This window comes from Danio rerio, chromosome 10 (genome assembly GCF_052040795.2).
Source record: "Danio rerio strain M-AB ecotype USA chromosome 10, GRCz13ab, whole genome shotgun sequence".
NCBI classification, from domain to species: Eukaryota; Metazoa; Chordata; class Actinopteri; order Cypriniformes; family Danionidae; genus Danio; species Danio rerio.
The window spans coordinates 34,906,665-34,933,698 of NC_141030.1; the positions used below are offsets into that span (position 1 = coordinate 34,906,665).

The 27,034-nt window shown below is 36.7% G+C and overlaps 1 protein-coding gene across 4 annotated transcripts in view; it reads right to left on the reverse strand.

Annotated features, from left to right (window-relative positions):
• The window catches only part of pknox2 (pbx/knotted 1 homeobox 2), a gene marked incomplete at its 5' end in the record, with an annotated part of 203,544 nt that overhangs the window by 151,242 nt on the left and 25,268 nt on the right, over nucleotides 1–27,034 (reverse strand). For 3 of the 4 annotated variants that reach the window (NM_001442096.1, NM_001442097.1, NM_001442095.1), the window contains one exon: nucleotides 4,439–4,510. 4 annotated transcript variants of the gene reach the window in all.

The window sequence follows — 27,034 nt, forward strand, 5'->3', positions numbered from 1 at the left end:
GTAAAGGACGCTTTTTTCAAGTCAGTCCTTGAATAATGAATAGCCGCACAATGATTTAGGTGTTGTGTTTGGCCTGCTAGTGCCAGATGCCAGGGCATCTCCCCTGACTCCTCACTCTACTTACCAACATCAAACTAGGCAACTGGTGGCAGAAACCTGATCAGACGGGGTAAAATCAGAGGGCACCTTTCACAAGAACTGGGCAGCTTGCCCGACGGTCCACAGGAGGGGGCAAAGAATAGGGTCTGGTCGGAAACGGTGTGTGTCTGTGATGTGTGTGAAGGCGTCTTGGCACTAGCTTTTCCGGAGTCGGCACGGGAAACAGAAGGTCGAGTCCCACAATAGTCTCCCATGGGGCATCGACAATACCAGCTCAATGACCGCAGTCAACAATACTCTCAAGGCCTTTTATTCAGAGAGTTCAATGGAGCAGACACACCCAGCGGCACTTTCCTACACAAAACAAGACCCTGGCGCACACACACACGCACATACATACATATTCATACAGGCTTATATAAATGACAATATTGCTACTATGAAAGATGCTTTCATTTGTGTCTAGAATTGCTGCAAACGGTTGTTTATGGTATTTTAGTGTTGGCAAGTTAGTCATATAGAAATATATGATGGAACAAAGTAATGGTAGAAGAAATAATAGAATAGAAAAAATGACAATGAAAGATAAATCAAGATAGACTGAAGGAAGAATGATAGATATGATAGTTATCTAGATGATAGATATGATAGTAAAACAGAATAGACAGAATGATAGAAATTGACAGAACAATAGACAGCTAGAACAATAGAATAACTGAATAACAGAAAGACAAAAAGGATGGATGGATGGAATATTAAATATGGATGGATGGATCGATCAAATATTAATAATGTACGTATGAATGGATGGATGAAATATTAAATATGGATGGATGGATAGATGTATAGAGAGATAGAAAAATAAGTGGAAGGATGGGAGGATGGATGGATGGATGGATGGAATATTAAACATGTATGGATGGATAGATGAAATTAAATATGGATGGACGGACGGACGGACGGACGGACGGACGGACGGACGGACGGACGGACGGACGGACGGACGGACGGACGGACGGACGGACGGACAGACAGACAGACAGACAGACAGACAGACAGACAGACAGACAGACAGATAGATAAATAGATAGATAGATAGAACAATGGGTGGATGGATGGATGGATGGATGGATGGATGGATGGATGGATGGATGGATGGATGGATGGATGGATGGATGGATGGATGGATGGATGGATGGATGGATGGATGGATGGATGGATTGATGGATTGATGGATTGATGGATGGATGGATGGATGGATCGAAAATTAAATACAAAGGGATGGATGGATGGACAGATGGATGGAATAGTACAAATGAATGGATCGACGTATAGACGGACAAACAGACAGACAGACAGACAGACAGACAGACAGACAGACAGAAAGATAAGATAGATAGATAGATAGATAGATAGATAGATAGATAGATAGATAGATAGATAGATAGATAGATAGATAGATAGATAGATAGATAGATAGATAGATAGATAGATAGATAGATAGATAGATACATAGATACATAGATAGATAGATAGATAGATAGATAGATAGATAGATGAAAAATGATGAGAGCTTCTGTTATGATACAAAATAGTGAACTGTGTTCATCAGTATATGTCAGCAGCTCTGCAACACTGCTGCTTGTTAGAATTGACATTACACACAATAAGTTAATTCACTTTGTCTTCATAGCTGTAAGATGAGACCTGAGGAACTAGTACTGATCATTTGAGAAGAAGAAAAAATGAGCTGAAAAGACATTAAGGGAAGCACTGCATAAATGAAAAGACTTTTGGAGGCTCCTTCCATTTCTCTTGAGCTGTGCTTTCACTCTGAAAATGTTTATTTGTCTAAAAAGATCTACAAACAATCACTTCACTCGACAGGAGAGAGAGAGCTTTCCAGTCAGGAGGAGATTTAATTAGGGAAATCTCATTAGGTTTAACAAAATTAAGCGTAAAACAATCCTCGGCAGGGCTCCGAGAGCGAGAGGGAGAGAAAGAAAGGGGGAATTTGGGGTTATGAGCGATTAGAGTCGGGAGGATATTGAGATAGTCACTTCCATGCTGCTGTGGGGGAAAATGGCTCTAGATACCCAGCTGTTTTCACACTCAATTAAAGCGACTTGCCTGGCTTTTACCCCCTCTGAAACGCAAAGAGTTAACCCTTCTGCATATTGGCACACACACACGCACGTTTCAAACTCGTCCTCTCTCACTCATCCACAATGTAATTTCATCCTGAGCCCACGAACCATTAAAGACACAAATTGTGTTTTCCAACAAATTCGCACTCTATAAGGACATAACAGAAAGGGCTATTAAAGCGAGGAAGCAAATTCTTAAACAACCCAGCTGGGGTGATTGCAGACGAACAGCGAGTGTCAGACAAAAAAAATCATTTTAAAATTCATGTGAAAGCCCAATTTTGTCTAAAACAGCAAGGAATAACTCTAGGAATCCAGACGAGCGATATCAGAGCAAGGAAATCACAGGTTTGCATATTTTAGACTTCATAGGTGACACTGCATATTTATCAGCCATCTCAAAAGTGTGAAAGGATTGTATGTGCTAAAATTGATTTTAAAAAAAACTATAACAAAAAAATATAATTATGAAAGACTTAAAGCATGACTACAAAGGCTGTTTGGTGCATTTGGGGGAAGGAAAAAAAAATCAACTGGAGGAAAATAGTTTGGCGACAAGCAAGGCTTTGTTCCAACACCTAGTGAGGTGCCTCGCTGCCTGCTGCCTACACAGACAGCTGCTAGCAACCTTAACCAAATCTGAACCTCAGAAATGATGGACTAAGAATGTGAATCAAGGGTTGTATCTCTTTTCAAAACAAGTGGTATCACACAAAATAACATTCTTTATATTGTGTGCCTATTCACCATTTGTTTATATTTATCTGCTATTTGCTAACCATAAATCTGTAGCTAAGCTAATAATATAATCATCTAATAAGCACAGGCATTAAACAGCTAAACAAACATTTGATAAAACTGCCAATTATTCTAAAACATATGTATTTAGCATTTTTAAATATTAAAATGTTAGTTCACCCACACATTTTAATTATGTTATTAATTACTCACCCTCATGTTGTTTCAACCCTTGAGACCTTAGTTTGTTAACACAAATTAAGACATTTTAGATGAAATCTGAAAGATCTCTGACCCTCTATAGCAGGGCTGGCCAACCCTGTTCCTGGAGAGCCACATTCCTGCAGATTTTAGTTGCAACCCAAATCAAACACACCTGCCTGTAATTATCATGTGGTGTTCAGGTCCTAATTAATTGGTTCAGGTGTGTTTGACATAGGTAGCAACTGAAATCTGCAGGAAGGTGGCTCTCCAGCAACAGGGTTGGCCACCCCTGCTCTATAGACAGGAATGGTTCTGAGATGTTCAAAGTTCGGAAAAGACACCAAAAGCATTGTCAAAAGATTCCATATGACTTCAGTAGTTTAACTATAATCCTTTAAACCTGGAAAAACATGTTAAAACAAAGTCGTTTGACTTATTCTTGTCTTCCGCGACAAATTACATTTTGCATTTACTATGATTCCCACTGAAGCCACATGGAATGTTTGAACTATGTTTAAGTTCCTTTTCTGAACTTTGAACGTCTCGTGATCTTCACTGTATATTTAAATATATGTGTATAAATATCTTATGTTCAGATGACAAGAAAAACCTCAAGCAATTGGAACAACATGAAGATGAGCTGGCTGGATGGATGGATGGATGGATGGAATATTAAAGGTATGGATGGATGGATGAAATTAAATATGGATAGATGAATGGATGGATGGATGGATGGAATATTAAACGTATGGATGGATGGATAAAAATAAATATGGATGGATGGATGGACGGACGGACAGACAAACAGATAGATAGATAGATAGATAGATAGATAGATAGATAGATAGATAGATAGATAGATAGATAGATAGATAGATAGATAGATAGATAGATAGATAGATAGATAGATAGATAGATAGATAGATAGATAGATAGATAATGGATGGATGGATGGATGGATGGATGGATGGATGGATGGATGGATGGATGGATGGATGGATGGATGGATGGATGGATGAATGGATGGATGGATGGATGGATGGATTTGACTCCTTCTCTTGCAATTGAAATGGTTAAATTTGGTCAAGTCCATAAATTAACCAAGTCCATATCACACAGAAAATTGGGTTGAAATAACCCAGGTTTTTTTAATCTTGAAATATTGCCTATAAAGGCAGAGCTCACTGGCGTTTGGAACAGAGCACATGTGTTTCTGAAGAAAAACAGGAACTGTTGATATAGGAACTTACAGTTTGCTTGTTCTCAGCATCAGCGCATCTGATGTTGGAGTCTGTCCGCCGGCGCGCTGCCCTCCACACAGTCTACAACACAAGAGAAACCTTCAGTTACACCTAATGATCTGTTCACCATCATTTAACCACAGCGCCATCACAACACAACTTGTCATATGGCCAGAAGTGTTGATTTAAATTTAAGCTGCGCTGCATGCTTTGAGTACAGGGATCTTTTTATTGACGCCGCGTGATACCCGTGGGCCTGCTGACCCCACAATTTGAAAAGTAATTTGATATTGCGTGTGAAGGTATATGTATGTGTGTGTGCCCTGCTGTTCTGGCTTAATGGAGGTTGGACGTATGTGTGTGAGCTCGGGTAGGTGGGCAAACAAAGATAAAGGCAGGGGCGGCAATGGCGTCTAGCCCCCCTACGCCTCGGTCTGTCAGTACAGGTTCAAGCGAAACCTTTCTCGGGTTTCTTCCGAACTACAAAGAAAACATTTTAGGGTGCTGTAATCCCCTCCCACAGTCTCTGGAAGCCCTCCGCATGCATCCAGTCAGCAGCCCACCACCCTTCAGCCCTCATGAGACCTGATCTGCCTTCCTGTTGACGTCAAAGTGAATTAGAGCACGGCGAGCACAGCGGCTCCCTCCGGGGGGCTGGAGGCCTAATCATGCCGTTTCTCTCCAGCCTCTGAGGAAGCATTAGCAGACCACCACATCTACAGCACAGGGCCCCTCCACAAACAACCAGACACAAAAAATGCACACTTATAGGTCCCTCCAAACTGCAGAAGATTTGTGAGTTTGCCCTTCACACTCCTCATTTGAGGACCCAGAGAAAGCTGAACTTTAGGGCAAACCTGGTTCTTTACTACACAGAGCTGCTCTGTGAAATAGCTAATGCCGTCTCCACACGACCTCCTGCTCTCCCACTGAATAATGCTTCCACATATAGCAGAGGAGACTTCACACTCAGACTCCCACTGACCTGATTCCTACTGAGACTTGTGTGGCTTGGCTGCTCTCTTAAGTCTGATTCAGTGCTATTTTAGGATTACTTATATTTTTTTTAAGGTATGGAGGATATATTAGTGGCCATATTGATATGGGAAGATAAATGTTATTTTAAAACTGATCCTCATTCGTCTGACAACAAAATCATGCCGATATATTTAAGTCTAATAAATTATGTATTTCTGCTGGTTGAAGAACTTCAGATGCTTGCTGCTAACCACTTTTATATTCTTTAATTGATATTTTGATTTTGGTTTATGTTGGTTTAATGTATTTTTTTCAGGAAATAGATTTTATTTATAAAATAAAAGTTTGACATAGAAAAGAGTAGTTGATTAATAAAGTTTAGAGATCAGTTTAATCTATTCTGTAATTAAGGATAATTATAATAATAATAATATTAATAATTTTTATATTTATGTTGATTGGCTAATGGCGACGCAGTGGCACAGTAGGTAGTGCTGTCGGCCCTTAGCAAGAAAGTTGCTGGTTCGAGCCTCGGATGGGTCAGTTGGCGTTTCTGTGTGGAGTTTGCATGTTCTCCCTGCGTTTGCGTGGGTTTCCTCCGGGTGCTCCGGTTTTCCTCACAGTCCAAAGACATGCGGTTCAGGTGAATTGGGTAGGCTAAATTGTCCGTAGTGTATGAGTGTGAATGAGTGTGTGTGGATGTTTCCCAGAGATGGTTTGCGGCTAGAAGGGCATTCGCTGAGTAAAAACGTGCTGGATAAGTTGGCGGTTCATTACACTGTGGCGACCCCGAATTAATAAAGGAACTAAGCCGGAAAGAAAATAATTGAATAAATAAATGAATGATTGGCAAATATATATGCTTACAGCTTCCAAATCTTACGTTAGTGATTATTGTATTGGTCAGAAATTCCATGATGATGCGTAGCCTTTTTTAGTATTTAATGATTTGGTTTATGTTGGTTTAATGTATTTACTTTTCAGGCAGTAGATTTTGCATATAGTAGATAAAGCATATATATATATATATATATATATATATATATATATATATATATATATATATATATATATATATATATATATATATATATATAAAGTATATATATAAAGTATATATATATATATATATATATATATATATATATATAAAGTATATATATATGTGTATGTATATATATATATATATATATATATATATATATATATATATATATATATATATATATATATATATATAAAGTTGTACATAGAAAAGAATAGTCAATTAAAAACATTTAGAGATCAGTTCAAACTTTCTGTAATTAAAGTTATAAATAGAAAATCAATTGTTCACTGGATGTGTTTGCCTTTGTTTTTGCAGTCATGCTAAACATTAATTTATATTTTTATTACAAATTTTTACAACAAACAAGCAAATGTTTTAATACATTCATAACTGCGTTCATGTTTTACCATTATGCTTAAAAAAATTAAAAAAAAACTCTAAAATAAAATAAAAACAATCTCATATGAAGCAAGAGATCGCGATGACATATGATGATGTGTGCAAGTGTTGTAGTGCTGTCTTAGGGGTCCATTTTAAAGCCCTTCTACTTCCCACTCTTTTCCAAGGGCCAAGGGGAAGGGGTACAAAAATAGAAATGGGAATGGGCCAAAATCAACGTAAATAAAGTAAAAAATTCAGCAAAAAAAATCTGTGAGCTGTTCTCTCAAGAATTCCCTCAACATTACAAAATAAACTCAGAAATAGTATTATAAGATAAAATCTACAAACTTTGAATTATGATATAAACTCTTTTGCTAGTTAAATCGTTAGAAATAATGTAGAACAAAGAGATTTTCTGGCTTTTCCATGTTTGTCTCACAATGGTCTCATAAATTATGTATTTGTTTACAGAATTTTGACTCTTTCTCTTGCAATTGAAAGCTAATATTTTGCAATTTTGAGTAATAGAATAATTCAAATAAACAAGAATGAACAAAAAGGCATATACGGAAGAAAAAAAAAGATGTAAATCTTTTTAGATTAATTTAAATAGATTTGCTTTACTCTTAGTTCAGACTTTCTGTGTGAGAAAAAATGTAAATGTTTAGATATTATGTTTCAAATTACTTTTTGTTTAAGCAGACATGGAACAGAAAAAAGTGCACTGATGGCATGCAAAGCTGTGCCAATTGGTGTGCCAATAGAAAGAGTTAGCTCTTATAAATATCTAGGTATTTGGATTGATGAGAGATTAGCCTTTGATATACACATCGACAAGTTATTGGAAAAGCCGAAAGTAGGTTTTTTATACCGGGCAAAAAAATGTTTTCCTTATAAGGCCAGTAAGAAATTAGTGAAGAGTACATTCTTGTCTATAATTGATTATGGTGATCATCTATTTATGCATGCAGTTGCTAGTTTACTTAAAAAACTAGATTCTGTTTGTCATGTGCTTTGTCACAGGTACAGACTCACGGACGCATCACTATATTTTTGTACGATTCCTTTGATTGGTTATCTTTAGATCAAAGGAGAAAATTACATTTGTACGTATTTACTTTAAAGGCGCCTTAGGTAAACTACCATCCTATCTCTCTAATTTGCTAACATTTCACAAAAATAACCAACACACTAGATTTGGTTCCTGTGTTTGGTTAACAGTCCCAAGAGTATTGTCAGGACTGAAATGTGCTTTTTCCTTTTATGCTTCCAGGGCTTGGAATGACCTGCAAAACCAGCTAAATCTTGAACCACTTCTGACCCCGAGTACTTTTTAAACATCTCCTGTACAACGTCTTAAAGAATACTTGTTTTTTTAAAACAAAACAGTTTTTTTATGACCTCTGACCTTTTTTATGAATGGTGATTTTGTAATTGTGTGGTATTGTTTTCTGTGAAACTTTATGCGCTGCCTGATGTCTTGACCAGGTGTCACTGAAAGAAGAGACAGTACTGTCTCAATATGATCTCCGGGATAAAATAAAAAAATAAATAAAATAAAAAAATAATAAAAAATAAAATAAATAAAATAGAATAAAAAAACTAAATAAAAACAAAAATTAAAATAAAATGAAATAAAATAAAGTTAAATTAAATAAAAAAAACTAAATAAAAAGAAAAATTTTAATAAAATGAAATAAAATAAAATAAAATAAAAATTGAAATAATAAATAAATGAATAAATGAATAAATAAATAAATAAATAAATAAATAAATAAATACATACATACATACATAAATAAAACCTGTCTGACTTTATGCTCCAAACATCCATCTTTGTATGAACAGGTCTTTTATTCTAACAAAATAAATGTTTTTGTATTAGATGTTTTGCAAGTGCCTGATTTCTTTCCAGATGGCTCTTAAAAAAGCCAATAAAAAAAAGACTTGGAGATGAATGTCAATGCTAACGGATCTTTTTCTCCTCTGTTATATAGCCGTCAATGGCTCCTTGTGTTCAATCTTGACTGTCCTATTAAAAAAAAAAGACTACACAGTCTATTACAGTCATTAGATCAACCCATTTAAACATTACTGCCAATGATGCACCAAAATAATCTTTACTTTGACCCGAGCAATGCAAGGTTTAGGTGGTAATTACCCAGAATGCCTCACCAGCATTAGCCCCCCAGCTGTTCAAAGACTGCAAGAACGACAACATTTGCTGCCAGGGGTTTCAGAACTTCCTGTTCCTATGACAACCACGGAACAATTCATATTCATATTCTCCTCTAATAAACTGTGTAACATTAGGGCGTAATTGTTTTTCTATGCAATATATGAAAACAGCCCTTTGCAGAGAGCAACGCCTGACAGCAGTCATCAGAAACGTCTGGAAGAATGACAGACATCTGGCATCACAAAACCACTAAAACGCAAGATGCTGCAGGAGAATAGGGTAATAAATGAACTCATCTTTATCACAATACTTGCCCAGTTAATTGATTATATTGAGAATTGAAAACGTTGAAAACACTTGTTGTTGTTGTTGTTGTTGTTGTTGTTGTTTTTTGTTTTTGTAATACAAGTTGGTTAGTTAAATATGCAATAATCTGCATACATTTTTTGCACTCTCAACAAACTCTCAACAAGACACCAAATCAGGTAAAATTTAAAGATTTTTTTTTTTTTAAATATTAGAGTCAAAGATTGCAAATAGTGCATCTTTTGTATCTATTCATTGTTGTAGAATACAACTTTGGTAACAATTAGTTAAACTATGGATGAACAAAAAATAATATAACTTTTGTTTATGCAAGTGCTGCTAATTATTAAGCATTAGAATTTATAAAGCATACATAGTCCTTATTTTAGATTAGGTCACAAAACCGGATGAAGTTTAGTAATAAAGCATTTATTAACATACAAAGTAACTATTAGTATATGCCTGAATAAGAAGATTCAGAAATGTTAATTTGAATAGCTTTTTAAACATTTACTAACTCATTCTAAATGATAAAAAACACCAACTACTCTTTATAACAAGTTTTTAAATAATGCAATACTAAATTAATGAATAAATAATAATTAAAGTACGAAAATACAATCATTAAGTACATTTTAAGTGTGCTCATAAGTCAAGAGCTCAGCATTTGTAGCTGTATTTATAAACTACTTACTACTGTCTATTAATGTAGAGCTAATGCTTAACAGATAATGAATTATCTATTTGCTAATGCTTAATAGATGATTTATAGTTTGTAGTTATAAAGTGTTACCGTATTGAATATAAACATGAACATAACACTGATTGTAAGAGCTATAAAACCTCATTTTAAAACTATTAAATCTACACATAACCTATACCAAAGCAGTTATCATGATTGTAAAATAATTAGATTAATTTGTGGTGTATTTTGAATGTTTTCTTTACACTAGACAGAAAATAAAACCAAAAAGGCCTACATTTTTACACTCTGCAAAACATATCCATTAATTAAGAGGTTCCATATTATGTGATTCACAGTTTTTTTTTTTTGGTTTTTTTAATGTTTATTTACAGTTATGAATTGCATTATGGGACCTCTGCTCTGTCAACTTTTGATGTTGAAAATTCATCCGTGCAGTTTAACACAGAAAAAATATTAAGTAAAATAACAGGTTTATTGCCAAGTTTTTGTATTATAAATACAATACCAACCCAGACAATATAAATGTCAACAAAAAGTCACCTTTTCAAACTATTCAACATCAAAAGCTATTGGAAGAAAGAGTAAAGTACCATAACGCAATTCAAAAGCTAAATAAATGACACTACATGACAGTCTCGTGCAATTCTGAGTCTGCCTCACACAGGTACGTTCTGAAAACATACCTCTATATACATTTCAGGAGAGCCAAATATGTCCAAAGAGGTTTTTTTTGTTGTACTTTTTGTTTTCACAAATCCACCAGAGGCCGCTGTGTATGCTTTTTAAAATCTCAAATATCTCTCTTGCGTGCCATTCAGGCCTGCTGTTCTTACATAAATCCACTAGAGGCCGCTATCGAATGACTGACCAATCGACTGACCCATCCTCCTCCTTCCCTAAACCCCACCAATAGGTGCTTTTAAAAGCACCGGAACCGTTCTTTGCCGGACTCAACCCCCTTCATCAGGGTCAACTCCTCTCTGTTTTCGTCCATTGACGTACATGGCGAGCTAACGGGACAAAATGGTAACAGCGAAAAAGCCGTCCATACGGAGGTAAGCGTTCAGCTGGTAATCGCGAAAAAGAACGGCATCATACTGCCCCAAAGTGTTAGTTTTAAAGACAAAGTGCAGTCTGGCTACATAATTCACGATCTCCAGAACAACTATAAGGCTATGTTTTTAGAATGAGCCTATGCTGGGTAAGTGGGCTTGACAAACCACCTGTAGAAAACACACTCTTTTCACTCTCTGACACTTAAACCGACACTTGAAGCAGTTTTGCATGTTTACACTTTCCTACATCCACTCTATACCTCAATACATTGTGCATTTATGAAGTGTGCTTCACACGGGTAAGTGGGCTTGACAAACCACCTGTAAAACACTCTTCTTTCTATAAATAAATAAAAAACTTAATTGTCTGCGCACTAACAGTTGCTTTATATAACTAACACTTCTTGTGTGTATTGCCTCTTCTTTTTGAATTGCTGAATGCCTCCTAAATTGTAAGTTGCTTTGTACAAAATGTCTAAATATAAATGTAAACCATCTTGCCTTAATTTTAAATGATAACTATCTGCCGTGCCCAAAACATTGCAACTTTACAGGCCATGTAAACGAATAGCTTTTAAAGGCATCTTGGCGGAGGGTCTGTCTCTTTAAGATCACTTATAGTAACTTATTGAAGTGTGGCAGGATGAAGAAGGTTGAGAGGAATGATAGCAGAATTCCAAGGAATTAGAAGGGATTTAGCTGACAATAGCAGGTATTCCCACAAGTGTAACAAGAGCCTAGTTGGCGTCACGAGAGGCTTAAACTTCACATTAAACCAGTGCGCAGCTGACACAGGAGGCCACGCTAGACACAACAAGGGGGGAAATGGAGCAACGTTCAGATGCATTAAGCATCTATCTATCTATCTATCTATCTATCTATCTATCTATCTATCTATCTATCTATCTATCTATCTATCTATCTATCTATCTATCTATCTATCTATCTATCTATCTATCTATCTATCTACACACACACACCGTGAACAAAACAAACGCACACGGCGCATGCAGCAAAAGTTTATTTTGTTACCTTTCAGGCCGACGCACAAAATCACAAAGCAATATTAGTCCTTAATGAAGTATGGCTATGCTCTCCATGTCGAAACAACACTTTCCCACACGGTGCATAATGTATATATATGTATATATAAATATATTTATATATATATACATTCCCCTTGATCTGAATCTTGAAATATTTGCAGCAGTCTTCTCTGCATTAGTGAGCTACGGAAATCCAAACAGGAAAAGGCATTAACTGCTAAAAATATCTCCGGGCATAGCAATGAGGCAGGTAGATCCAGGCTTTTATCCGAAACAAATCCTTCTAAATCTTTTAAATGGCACACCACCTCACCATGAAATTTTTATTTTCCTCCGACTTTGGAGAGGAGTTTTTGGGCATTTTTTTAACTCTGAAATGCATACTTTCTCTGAATGATGGAATCCGTACTGACATTACTGTAACACTGATAACATAAGTAGCATTCATTTGCATCAAATGATTGATAAATGTTAGCTTATTGTCTTGTGATCAGGCCCCGATTGGATAATCGGGAGGATCGGGAGAATTCCCGGTGGGCCGGTCCGTATTTTGGCCGCGAGGGCCGGTGTCTCTAGCTGCTTTCACTCTCAGCAGTCACACTTTTTTCATTTATGTATTTATTTGACCATAGCCTCACCCTTTTTATTCATTATTTTGCTTTAAAGAATTTTGCACAGAATATATATTCTAATAATGCAGACATTGTGATGTTTTAAAGAATAGTGTTGGAGATTTAGCTTCCCTTTAATGCTCTCATATTTATGAAAAACATTTAAAGTTCTAAAGCAGCTTTTTCCTTGAAAAAGACATGATAGTGTCATTAAAAATTGATTTGGAAATGACATTATTTTAATAGTCAGTCGTGAACTAAGGTGGGTCCCACTCCGGCCCTGCTCGTGATTGTTTTGGAAAGACTGATTAATTATCCTTTATTTACTAAATCTGTTTGCCAGTGAAATATCATTACTGCAACCAAAGACGGATAACTGGCACAATATTTGCTATTTATTTTGGCTTATTTCTTGCTACCTTATTATAAATGATACCTATTTTGGGCTTTGCTCATAAAGTGAGCAGGTTTATGGAGTTAATAAAGAATCAATAGTTGGCTATGTGGCTTTTTTTCCAAGATAAAGGATTTAAGTTCATATTTAAGATCTATTTTTCAGTTAGTTTATCTAACAAGATCTGGCAACTAGGGTTGTGCGATATGCTCCAGAACGCAGCAGCACGTGTGGTCTTTAATGAACCTAAAAGAGCGCGTAACTCCACTGCTCATCTGTTTGCACTGGCTGCCAGTTGCTGCTCGCATCAAATTCAAAGCTCTGATGTTTGCCTACAAAGCGACTTCTGGCTTTGCTCCTTCTTATCTGCTCTCACTTCTGCAGATCTATGTGCCCTCCAGAAACTTGCGTTCTGTGAATGAACATCACCTTGTGGTTCCATCCCAAAGAGGGAAGAAATCATTTTCCCGAACCCTCGCGCTCAATCTGCCCAGTTGGTGGAATGAACTCCCTAACTGCATCAGAACGGCAGTAACTCGCTGTCTTCAAGAAACGACTAAAAACTCAACTATTTAGTCTCCACTTCACTTCCTAATCTACAATTGCCTCTCTGGATATACCACTAACTGTACTCAAGAAAAAAAATAATAAAATTACTAATGCTTTCCTCCTTAGACTTTACAGACCTGAAACTTGCCTATAGCACTTATTCATAGTTGTGTAAATTGCTTCCTTGTCCTCATTTGTAAGTCGCTTTGGATAAAAGCATCTGCTAAATGACTAAATGTAAATGTAAATGTACTATGAGCAAAAGAAACCTATCACAGTTTTCTTGAACAATATTGCGATTCTGATTTTAATCAGGTTTGTCACATTTTGTCAATCTGAAACATATTTCCAAAGGAAAATAATTAGATCTTTATCAAAGACCTGCAACGTCTCTAAAACAGACATCAGGGAAAAAAAATAAAAATCACCTAGTAAAGGTGTAACAAACTTTTTAGACACACTTAAAATGTAACTTTTCAGAATGTATTTTAAATTAACAAAGCACCAACCCAGTGTTGATCTAAACTCCTCCTCATTTATTAAAGCTGATTTATACTTCTGCGTCAAACGTCGGCGTATGCTACGGCGCTGACGCATAGCCCTTCGCCGTGGCCATCGCCGTCACTGACGTGCACCTCTCAAAAAATGTAACTACACGTCGCAACGATGCGTAGCGTAAGCTCTGTGATTGGTCGGCTTGGTAGCGCTGACGAGTCTGGGCGGGACCGAGAGCCGCGCGAATGGCGCGAGCGATTGTTTACAAGTGTGGAGTCCCGTGAAGGAGCTCCGGATGGAAAGTTTTGTTTTGTGTTTACCTCATAGTTAAAGTTGTTGCACATCCGCCAGTTCCTGCCTCAAAATGAGCGAGTTTGAGCCACTTGTACATCCCGGAAGTGTTCAGGAAAAGCAAAAAAGCAGAGAAGAAACTCGACACAGAGGAACATTTACACCTCACTGCCCACTAGCGTTTCGGAAGTGTTAATGCAGACCGACAGAGACAGCGCGCAGAAGTATAAATGCACAGCCACGCGTGTTGCCTGCGCCGTGGGTTACGCCGGTCACTTGACGCAGAAGTATAAATCAGGCTTAAGTCATAACAGTTAGGAGAGGAGTGGAGCCCAAAAAAGCCAGGAAGCTGAAATATTTGACCTAATAACAGCACATATACATTCAAAATTAAGTCTGTTAAACACACAGGGCTCAATTAGAGTCTCATCTCCCATTCCCTTTAAGAGCCAGCTGCGTCACGCCAAGAGCACATTCGCTATTTACAGGACGCAAAGTAAGTGGAAAAAATGAGCATTTCACAAGCAAACAGTTAAGAGTTGACAGTTTTTTTAACAGAAAACTGTTAAACAGAGCGTCTACTGCGTGAGAATGAGAGGTAATGGATCTACTTTCACATTCGCTCTTGGATAGGGAAACCTTTACGCACAGACATCAATTAGTCTATAAATAATTAATTTTGTTTGTTAATCGCAAATATTCGTTTCAACTATTTCTAAATTCAGTTCTAATTTCCAGCAAACAAATAAATGAACAATAATAACAAAATGTGCTCAAAAACCCGAGTTATATCCTAAAACACATGCTGTGCCCCATATGGTCTAAAACCTGACAGGTGGGCAAATCTAAGCTTGTTTTTAATAAAAACAAATATAAATATGGATATAATAAATAATACTGCTAATAATAATAACATTATACCAAAGCAAATTGTTATAAATGAACTGAAAAAGCCTCCCGAGATGAAGAAGACATAAAAGCATTGATTTTTCATATTTATATAGGCTAGAAAATAATATGTTTTGTAATATTTTAATCCTTTATATTTATATCCTATATCTATTCTTATTATATCCTATATATAACCTTAATATTTATTTTTTTTCATATGTAAAGAGATTTGCCTATTGCTCTCTTGTGCGTATTAAGCAGTGCGTAAACGAGGCGCAACTCTGCGCCGGAGTTTAGACCGGGTTTGTTTTGGTCTAATGAAAAATCTATTATAGTTTCTCAAAATAGCAACGCGCTAGCAGTACGCCTTCCTTTTTAGACCAGAACGCCTATGGGCGCACAAATGAGCGCTTATGCATTTGCTATTTAAACAGCGTAGCGCAACGCCTCAAAACGACGCCTGCGCCAAGCTAAAACTACCAAAAGACTATCCGCGCCTTGCGCCACATTGCGCCGGGTGTATGATAGGGCCCACAATTACTATCTGTAGAGTGAATGAACTATGTAGGGGATAAACGATTCAGACAGTGTAAATATGCTTTCCACTGGGTTGAATAAAGCCGGGTTTTGTGTTAATGTCACTGCAACCACCATTGCGCATACAAGTTTCTGCTCTGGTCCAAAGCTGTGTCAGCAGAGACCACAAAATGTTACTGACACATTTAAATTCAACACTGAATTATATATTTTAACATGACAAACTGTTAAACACATACTTTTAGACGGTCCAGAGCAGTGAACTGCAGTTAAATAAACAAAACTCTGGCTCTTCCTTTTTCAGTTGAATTTATGCCAAAACAATAACAAAACTGCGCATTTCAAGACACTTCAGGTGATCTTTAATGAACAGTATATGTGCAGAATGGGATTAATTACAAACATATGAACTGACAACTAAATCTAGCTGCAGTATGTGTGCGGGCGTGTGTGAGATTGCCTTTTTATTTGACCACAAATATTAGTATAGTATTACACACATTAAAAACTAAAACGAATATGATAAAAGCGGATGGTCACCGCACTGTGTGGAATATCCATCTCTGAGCTCATATGCTGTTTCGTTTCTGTCTGCTCACCGGAGCTCTTTGGCCCTCAGCCAGACTTCATCTCCCATCTGCCTGAACCCAGACACTCTCTGAGGCCTGCAGCTCGCTCTGCTTCCTGTCCTGGGACTTCAGGAATGAGAGCTGGGACACGGGAGAGTCAGACACTGAGCTTTCAGCAGATTCCCTGGCTTAAGATGGTTTTCGTGAGTCACACACACACACACACACACACGCACACACACACGCTTGCAGGCTAATGGAAACACATAACACATATGTGCACTTTAAGGCCAGAAACTTAAGACCTTAGCATTTAAGTAGTACGTTATGAACGTGCACTACGATTGTGAATGCTTAATATGTATTTTTTGTATTACTGTGATAGTAACAAACCTCAGTAATCTGCTAAAGATCATGCCAGATGTATTACTCTATTTAAGGGAAGTCAGATGACTCTGCGGCCATAAAGTCCCTAAGCATCTTTTTTAAAACTTTTATCTAGGTAATAGGCGAGTAGAACTGCTATGTACTTAATAGAGAGAGATAAAAGAAGCCCAAATCAGTGTTGTTAAAAAAATAATATATATATATATATATATATATATATGAAAAAAGTTAGCAGTTCATTCCGCTGTGGCGACCCCAGATTAATAAAGCTACAAAGCCAAAAAGAAAATTATCGAATGAATGAAAAAAGAATATATATATATATATATATATATATATATATATATATATATATATATATATATATATATATATATATATATATATATATATTCACCCGTGTGTATTACTCCGCCCACATACAGATTGCAGCTATGTAGTTTATTTATAAGGATAGTGCCTATTTTAAATATTTATATAAGTTCTGAGAGACAGTGTGTCGGCGGTAGGGTTGTAACAATATACCGGTATGACGGTTTACCACGATTTGAACGTGCACGATTATCATACCATGAACAATTGCATATCAACGGTTTTAACCCTTAAAGACCGAGACAGCCGCCCGCGGCTAAAAATAAGTATTGCTCTTAAATGTTTAATAACTTTTGATCCGCTGATCCGATTCATACAATTCAAAGATTGGCATAAAGAAGAGAATCTCAGCTTTCCAGTACTGTATCACATAACATTCGCGGACTTTCAGAGGCTCCGGAATCAGTGCGGTTACGTCATCAAAATTTGACAACGCTGATTTGACAAAGAAACGCTCGTCACTGTGTCTCCGGACAAACCAGACATGATACATTAGGCTCGTTTGACTTGGCCAAAATCTGCGCAGAATTGATCAACGGTGATCATCGCAAGATGCATGCCGGTTAGAAATGTGTCCGCCTTGCCTTCGCCTCGCTGTGATGTCACGCTGACGTGCGCCAAAAAACTCTCGCGATCGCGAGGCGGGTACCTCGGATAGAGCAGTCGGCCGCAGTTGCTCTCAAAAGACTGCGTTACCAAAAGCATGATGGGAAACGACTGGCTGACGACACAGCTTAATGCTGATTGGATGAGACTGACACATTACACTTTATTATCTTGTTTTACTAAGGTTTATACCTGGATTTGTTGAATACCTTTTTTTTTTTTGTATTTTCGTTGATAATTAAAAAAAGTCTTAAAGAGGCTTACATATGGTTATTTATTTAGATTTACACACAAACAAAAACAAAACACATCTTTGTAAAACATAATGTGACCTATCCAATATAACTAAATGTTACTAATAAATCATTAGGATGTGTGTGTGCTGTATTTTGTTTCTCTCTAAGTTTTAAGTCCTGTTTGTTGTCATTTTCACTTTTTGTATGTTTGTGTGAATTTTGTATTGTAATTTTTATGCAGCATTATTCCATTAAAGTCAATCCAATATATACATATATTCAGACATACAAAGGTAATCATACTGTTTTGTCATTATGCCTCATCTTTGTGTGGTTTCATATGAGAAGTGAAAAGGGTGTAGTAAACAAGACACACACACACACACACACATATGTATGTGTGTGTGTGTGTGTGTGTGTATTTATATATATATATATATATATATATATATATATATATATATATATATATATATATATATATATATATATATATATGTGTGTGTGTATATATATGTATATGTGTGTGAAGTCAAAAGTAATGTTTAATAGACCAAGAATATTTTCACAGTTTTTCCTACAGTCTAATATTTTTTATTCTGGAGAAAGTCTTGGGCTGTTTATTTTAGTCTGGCTGGAGTAATATCAGTTTATATAGACCTAATAAGCTTGTCAATATAATTAACCCCCTAAGAATTTATTTGTCAAACAAACATTTGTCATGACCCGTCACTCAAAAGCATCTTGCTATGGCTACTTCTATTATAATGTAGCCAAATTAGGTTTCTTGAAAGTTTTCTTGCTGTATAAGCTGTTTATTTTGTTATTCTTTTAACGTTTGTTGAATATACAGAATTACATTTTAAATACACCCTTTTACTTAATGAGCTGTTCATCTTCTGTAATTCTGAACCATTTTTTGTTGTAAAAACTGTGATATTTCTATTGCATCTACTCCCATATTAAAAATACTATAGTAATGTATACTGTAGTGCTTTTGAACCATGTTATAAAATAGCCTATTTAAGTTTTATAGTTGCTCTGGTATCACAACAACTATAAACACAACCCAATACTGAAAAAACATGTTCAAAATGCTATAATATTTACTATAAATCACCATAGTATTTTTTCATGAGGTCATTCGTCTGCGATAAAAAACGCGAACGAGATCTCCGCCACTGGTGACGTTTCCAGGTGGCTAAACAGCGAGATTCAGCAGGTGTCCGACTTCTGGTGTAATTTTTGAGCCCTCCTCTTATTGCGCACGCCTGCTCTCGTTTACAATGCAGCCAAGGCGAGGCGCACCTCAAACGAGCCTATTGATGCATTGTCCCTCCTCCATGCCCAGATTGGTTCAAACTCGCTATATCACAACCAATAAGCATAGGTTTCACTTTTGTTTGTGGACCAACACTGAGCTTTTTGAACAACACGGAATGAGAGATAGGCATACATTTCTGCGCGGCTAAATAAAACTTATTACAATAAAAATATTTGTTCATTGTACAAGTGGACACATTCTCTCACCTCAGCGGTCAAGATAAGGTCCTGAAAATCTCAACATGCTTACATTTCTTCATCACAACCTAGACTGAAAAAAACAACACTTTAAATACATGTTTACAGCCATAAACTTGGTATTGCACTTTTGGTCTCCCATTTATCCTGCTTATAAGGAAGGACAGTTTAAGTTTATTTTTGTCTAATCTTAAAAGACCCTGCTTGTTTATTCCTTCTAATTTAATTTATTAAAATGGGAGATTTTTCAGTTTATTTTTATAAAAGACTTCTATAGTTCTATTAAAATGGTTCTTTTAAAAGTTTGTTGAAATAAAACCTTTGTTCAGTCAGAAAACGTGTTCTTATTCTTTTCAGGGTCTTTGCTATGAGAATTACTATTTAATACCGTATACCGCGAAACCGTCAAACCGTGGTATTGTTTTAGACGATTATCATACCGTAAAAAATTCATACCGTTACAACCCTAGTCGGCGGCTATTAGCCTGTCTTTGTGCAGACCAAAGACAGTTGATGTTGTCTATCCACAAGATGGCGACAGAGAACGCACAATATGCCCTTATGTGGAAGAAAAACCCAGCGTAATTTTAAACTACAGCTGATCAAATTATTATTTAACTGATAAGTGACTTTCTGAGTCGATTTTGTTGTAGTGCTGTACTTATATCATAGTAATTGTAGTGTGTTGCGTGTGAGATGGGACTCACATATTAGAAATATATGTATTTTGTGTTGGCCACTCTTTGTATAACCAAAGAGTGACTATCTTTGAGTTACTTTTTGGTTGGCTATCTGTTTCTAATGTGTCTCCTGTTTTTGCTACTGCAGACTTATTCAGTAAACAGGAAGAAAGAAGAAATGCTTGCATGTGTTTAGTGTTTTTCCTTATCCTAAACATAACAGTAATCTGGTTGGTGATTGCATTGCTTTGGCTTTTTCTGGGTTAATATTGTGATCTCTAGACAACAGAGAAATACTGGGAGATATCTCTGTAGACTGATGGCATTTCATGCCTTTCAGCCTTATAATTTTAAAAAGTGAGCAAAATCACCTGTTTCGTCATCACATTAGACATTACGCTAGAGAATCATTCAAATACTAACTCTGAAGTGACGTCTGTGAAGTAGCAACAGTTCCTGCTGTTCTCATTGTAGCAGTGCAATATGGCTGTATATTGTCACTGGTGAGACACTAAGGCACTCGGTCTGCAGCCTCATGCCAACACACGCCTCCCACCAGTGCCGGTATACACCCACTTCGCTCTGCTACTTGTGTGATATTGCTCATTTATATATATTTATTTAATGTGGCTATATATATATATATATATATATATATATATATATATATATATATATATATATATATATATATATATATATATGGATACATGACAGACATTAAAAAAAATTGTTCCATTGTTAATAGACTTAAAGTCTTAAATAACTATCACTAGGTCTGACTAAGAAAATCTAGTCCATCTGAAGGATTCATTAAGCAGCAAAAGCACAAATAAAATGGCATTCCTTCCGGTGTACTGAGTGCTCGAATTCACTCGTAGGCATGGGACGATAACAGCTTTTAAGGTATACCGTATTTTGGAAAAGTCAAGGTTTTAAAACCACCAAATTTCTCTGTTATATCGTTCCTGTGGTATATGCAAGGTTTTTCCTTTTTTTGTAGTTTTTTAGGACAACAGTATCTCCAGCAGAAAAAGCTATTTTAAATTGTAAAGACATCTGTGTTTTTGAAACTATTGAAGACAGCAGAAGTTAATTATTTATTTGAATTATTACATGACATGTTTACCGTTCCAAAACATTTTTAATGTTTCCCAAAATAAAATATATTGGCTGCATCCGAAATCACTTACTACTCAGTAGGCACAGCATTTGAATTGGAATTTACTACTTGACCGATAGAAAAGTATGTTCTATACATTATGAATGTAAGTAATATGAATTAAGTTCGCCATTTTAGCATGATCACGTGAAACACCCGCTTCCCTCCCATTCATGAATTCTCCCATGGTGCGTCATGGGATAGCATTGCATCCATCGGACACACACTTCAGAATCTCGCCTGAAGTAGTAGGTCATCTGGGTTATTCTCGTAGACTGTTTTTCAATCCCTATGAATTCTGACATATTACTAAGCTCGCATACTGTTTTTAGCGTACTATATAGTATGGAAGCATGTAATTTCGGACACAGCCATTGTGTTCAAAGCAGAAAAAAAGTTATTGTTTTTTACCCAGACATTTCAAAATAATATATTTTAGAGCGGTAATCACAATACCGTGAAATCGTGATATTTTTATCCAAGGTTATAATACCATTAGAATCTAATACCGGCCCATGCCTATTCACTTGTTTCATTCACTCCTTCAAGTAAGCTATATTAGTGGACTAAAATAGGGAATAGTGCAAAAGGGTAAATAAGGGTGATTTCTGATAGTTTAGGTTCTCTGTTTATGATGAGAAAACTCCCGAGCGAGCATACAGAATACAGTCAATGACATCTCTGATTGGCTGCTGCATTCATAAGCTTAACCAAAATGTGTGTGATTGGTTATTGTAATGTTCAATGCTGCAAATAAACCCACATAAAAAGTTGCTTAATCTAAATGCACTGATCTAAATGTAAACCTGTGAGTCATATTTAAGTTCAACTGCAACAGCAGAACTAGCTTAGTTTACTTGATAAATTACATTTTTTGCATACTTATCTTGAATTTGTGGGGCATTTTTCCTGATTTCTGCTTATTTCGCTGTTCACTTTAACTCAAGCTCTGTTGACTTCCACTCCAAGTCCTCATGTTTATCATCAAAAAATTCTGGTAAAAACTGCAACAACTTAAGTGTGACAATAGGCTAATAGCAATTAACCACCAACAAACTATCCACAATTCAAAAACAAAATCCTTCCACTACAATGCCAATGATATCCATAACACACAGTTTGTCTTGGGATATTTTTTCTATTATTATTATTTTAACCCAACACACCATTTGCAGGTTTTCCGCTGTTCTCCGCTCTGATTAGGAAGAACAGTAAGGAATTCCCCTACACTATATGCATTGACCATGACCTCTCACTCTGTTTTTCCATCCCTCCTCTTCAAGCGGGAAGGAAAAGGTTAACCCTTTCACTCATGCTCGGCCCAGCTGTGTTTATTGCTAAAGTCAGCTGAGCTCAAAGGTGTGATGAGCAGTATTGAATGTCTATGGTGGTTTATAAATACCTTTGGATCGCACGCAGCGACCACAACGATGCTGCGCGACACCAGCCATATATAAAAGGCAGGTGTACACCATACTTTGCATGACTGCCACCTTCTGCACATTGCTTCACACTTCTGTTCCAAATCCACCAAGGCTGCATTTGCCACCTGTGACTTATCTCCCATTGTGGAAAAAGAAGTGCACTTTACTGTGCTGTTAGTACAGTATGCATCCAATATTCTTTAAAAGAAGGGATAGTTCACCCAAATATTTTACTTTATCTTTTTGCCGAGTTCAGACTGCATGATTTTCAAACTAGTCGAGTCACAGATGTTTTCACACTGCTTGACTATCTGGGCTAACGTTTCGTCGCTGCTTTGTTTACACTGCAAGATGGTTCGGCGACATGGACATTCACATTGCATGACTTTACTATAGGGAGAATCGCCGACAACTTCGTCCAAACTACGTCTCACAGCCAAAAACATGTAGTATATCTTTTGTTATTAACTACATAATGAGAAAGAAGCCTTTAATGGGGTAGAACATGTACATGTTTGCTCACCTGGATTTAAAGGGAATTAGCCATTTCTCCTCAACGTTGATAATAAACTAATTTCTTTCTGTATGAAACGTCAAACAGACATGGTTGGTCCTGAGTCCTGTCAAACCTCCACTAGTTTTTCCTCCATTTGGTGTGTCCAAATAAACCGAAAAAGAGCGCTTTTAACTTCTCCCCCAGCCTCCCGCTGGCCTGCAGCAGGTATACACACACGCACACACAAGTGAAAGCTGCACTCTCATTGGCTGTAGGCGATCGCTGATGTTATTTTCAGTCAAAACTCAATTCACACGGCATGATTTAAATCGCCGACAGCTCCAGATATTTAGCACGCCAAATATCTCATAGGCATCGGCGACTCATCAGCGATTCTCTCAGATCGCGTCTTTGATTGTTCATACTGTGTGATTGTCACTCACGTGCACGAGCAGCGATTTGCCTGTGATTTCAGGCATTTGTCGGCGATTTCTCAAAACCTGTTGGCGAGCCAAAATCAGGGCTAAAATCACACAGTCTGAACTAGGCATTATGTGCTCAGGAGCAACCGTGTCTGTTTGACGTTTCATACAGAAAGAAATTAGTTTATTATCAACGTTGAGGAGAAATGGCTAATTCCCTTTAAACCCAGGTGAGCAAACATGTACATGTTCTACCCCATTAAAGGCTTCTTTCTCATTATGTAGTTAATAACAAAAGATATACAACATGTTTTTGGCTGTGAGACGTAGTTTGGACGAAGTTGTCGGCGATTCTCCCTATAGTAAAGTCATGCAATGTGAATGTCCATGTCACCGAACCATCTTGCAGTGTAAACAAAGCAGCGACGAAACGTTAGCCCAGATAGTCATGCAGTGTGAAAACATCTGTGACACGACTAGTTTGAAAATCATGCAGTCTGAACTCGGCATTAGTTGTTCCAAATCTGTTTGAGTTTCTCTTTTCTGTTGAACACAAAAGAAGATATTCTGAAGAATGTTGAAAACTGGAAGCAAAAGAAAAACTTAAACAGGTTCGGAACCACTTGAGGATGAGTAAATAGTGACTGAATATTTTTGAGTGATCGACCTTTTTATGTATGAATTAAATATATATTGTTTTTGAACTTCTAAATGTGTATTAATGTGTAAATGTGCCCTGCATAAATGAAACAATAAATAAATAAATATATAAATCCACAAAACCCTGCATAAATAAATATATAAATAATTAATAGTGCGGCAGATGAATAATTAAATAAATAAAATGAATATTGGGGGATTAGGAAAATGCTAAACTGCAAGTATAATGAGAGGGTGTCTATCAATCATCTGAAGGTGGTCTTGATGCCATCATTGGTTAATCGTTACAAAATAATTAGAATTAAATTTGTTTGACTGGCTTCTGATGCTTGATAGACACCCTCTCCTTAACATGTTAAACTCCTCCAATATACATGTAATTTATTTAATTATTTATCTGCCCGCACTATTAATCGTTTTTAGATTTATTCATGCAGGAATTTGTAGATTTTGTAGATTCCTCCGCAAGCTGATAGAAAATAATCATAACAATCCTAGATTTTTATTTAACACCATCGCTAAATTAACAAATAATCCGTCATCTTTGGAACAAAATGTTCCGCCGCAAATTAGTAGTGATGACTTCATGAATTTTTTAAAGTGATAAAATAGAAGGCTTTAGACAGAAAATTGAAGATGTTAAACTTTCTGCACCACCTTATACTGTACTTCCGATCAAGTAAACATTCCACTGAATCAAAATAATCTACAGTGCTTTAAAATCATAGAACTGGCAGAGCTAGATAAAATTATAAACAGTTCTAAACCAGCTACTTGTATGTTGGACTCAATTCCAACAAAATTACTGAAAGAATTGCTGCCTGCTATAGGAGAACCTCTTCTTGATGTTATCAACTCTTCTTTATCTTTAGCCCATGTTCCAAATCCTACAAGCTAGCTGTTATTAAGCCTATTATTAAGAAACTGCAACTGGACCCTAGCAACTTAGCTAATTATAGGCCTATTTCAAATATTCCATTTATTTCTAAAATACTAGAAAAAGTTGTTTCTGTCCAATTATGCTCCTTTCTGCAGACAAATAATGTTTTTGAAGTCTTTCAGTCAGGTTTCATGGCTCATTACATCACAGAAACCGCATTAAATAACCAATGATCTACTCTTAGCTGCTGATCATGGGTGCATCTCGCTATTAGTTTTACTCGATCTTAGTGCGGCATTTGACACCATTAACCACAATATCGTCATAAATCGCTTAAAGTCTACAGGTGTCCAGGGACAGGTTCTACAATGGTTTAAGTCATACTTAACTGACCGTTAACAGTTTGTGAATATTAATGGACAGCCTTCACAAGTCAGCCCAGTAAAGTATGGGGTGCCACAAGGATCAGTTTTAGGCTCTATGCTGTTTATAATATACATCCTACCCCTGTGAGGCATTATTAGAAGACATGGGATCAGCTTTCATTGCTATGCAGATGATACTCAATTATATATTTTAACTAAACCTAACTGAGTGTATTAAACATGCTAAAGACTGGATGACCAACAATTTTCTTCTCTTAAACAGAATTATTACTTATTGGGCCAAAATTCCCAAGGCCCTCAGACTATGCAGAGTTGCTGATTCGATCCAAGACCAGCGACGAGATGATCCCGAGGTTTCCATATCCTGGACCAGGCCGTATCCTAAGCAGCTGCTTTGGTGGTCATGGAGGAGTGAAGATCATGAGACTGAGCTCTGCACAAGAGGTTTGGCCAGCAGAGAAATTTAAATGGTCGTGCCCAACTGAGTTTAGTTTCTCTCAAGGTTTTTTTTCTTCAATTTCGCCAATTGGTGAAGTTTTTTTTTTTTTCTCCTCGCCGCTGTCGCCACTAGCTTGCATGGTTCGGAATCGGTAGAGCTACGCATCGATGGATTTGCTCTTCAGTATTTGGACTCTCAGCAGGGATTATTAAACCACACTGAACTGAGCTAAACTGAACTGAACTTAAACACTAAAAACTGAACTGACACTGTTTCAATTTACTATGATCTTTTATGTGAAGCTGCTTTGACACAATCTACATTGTAACAGCGCTATACAAATAAAGGTGAATTAAAAATATTTAATTGAACAGATAAACTTGGACAGAGAGCACCATACTGGACAACTTTACAACGAAGGTGAAAATCTGAAAGTGAGACCCATGATCGTTCCACTGCACAACTATAAAGACAAAAGACCGATAGAAGTAGCAAAACATTTGGGTGACCTCCATATCGAGGGGAAAAAGGTGTCGTTTTTTCAAGATTTCTTAGCTGGTGTGCAGAATAAGAGAGCGGAGATAGCAGAGGTCCAGCAAAGATTACGAGAAGCAGGATTTAAATATGGCTTAATTTACCCTGCCACCAAAAGAGTGTTCAACGTGGCCGGTAAGATCCCATAGGACCATGGATGTGAACGCCTCTTGGAAATCGTGTTTTTTTTTGCCATTATGTTTTTTTGGTCAATATTTACAGATCTGTCAGGTGTTCTGGTAACTTTGGCCACCACTATAAGATCACTTCTTTTTCACAAAGCTCCCAATAACAGCACTGTCCTCATGCTCCCCAAAAACCAGTGTCATCCTACCCTGGCGATGGCCAAACGCCACATGCATGC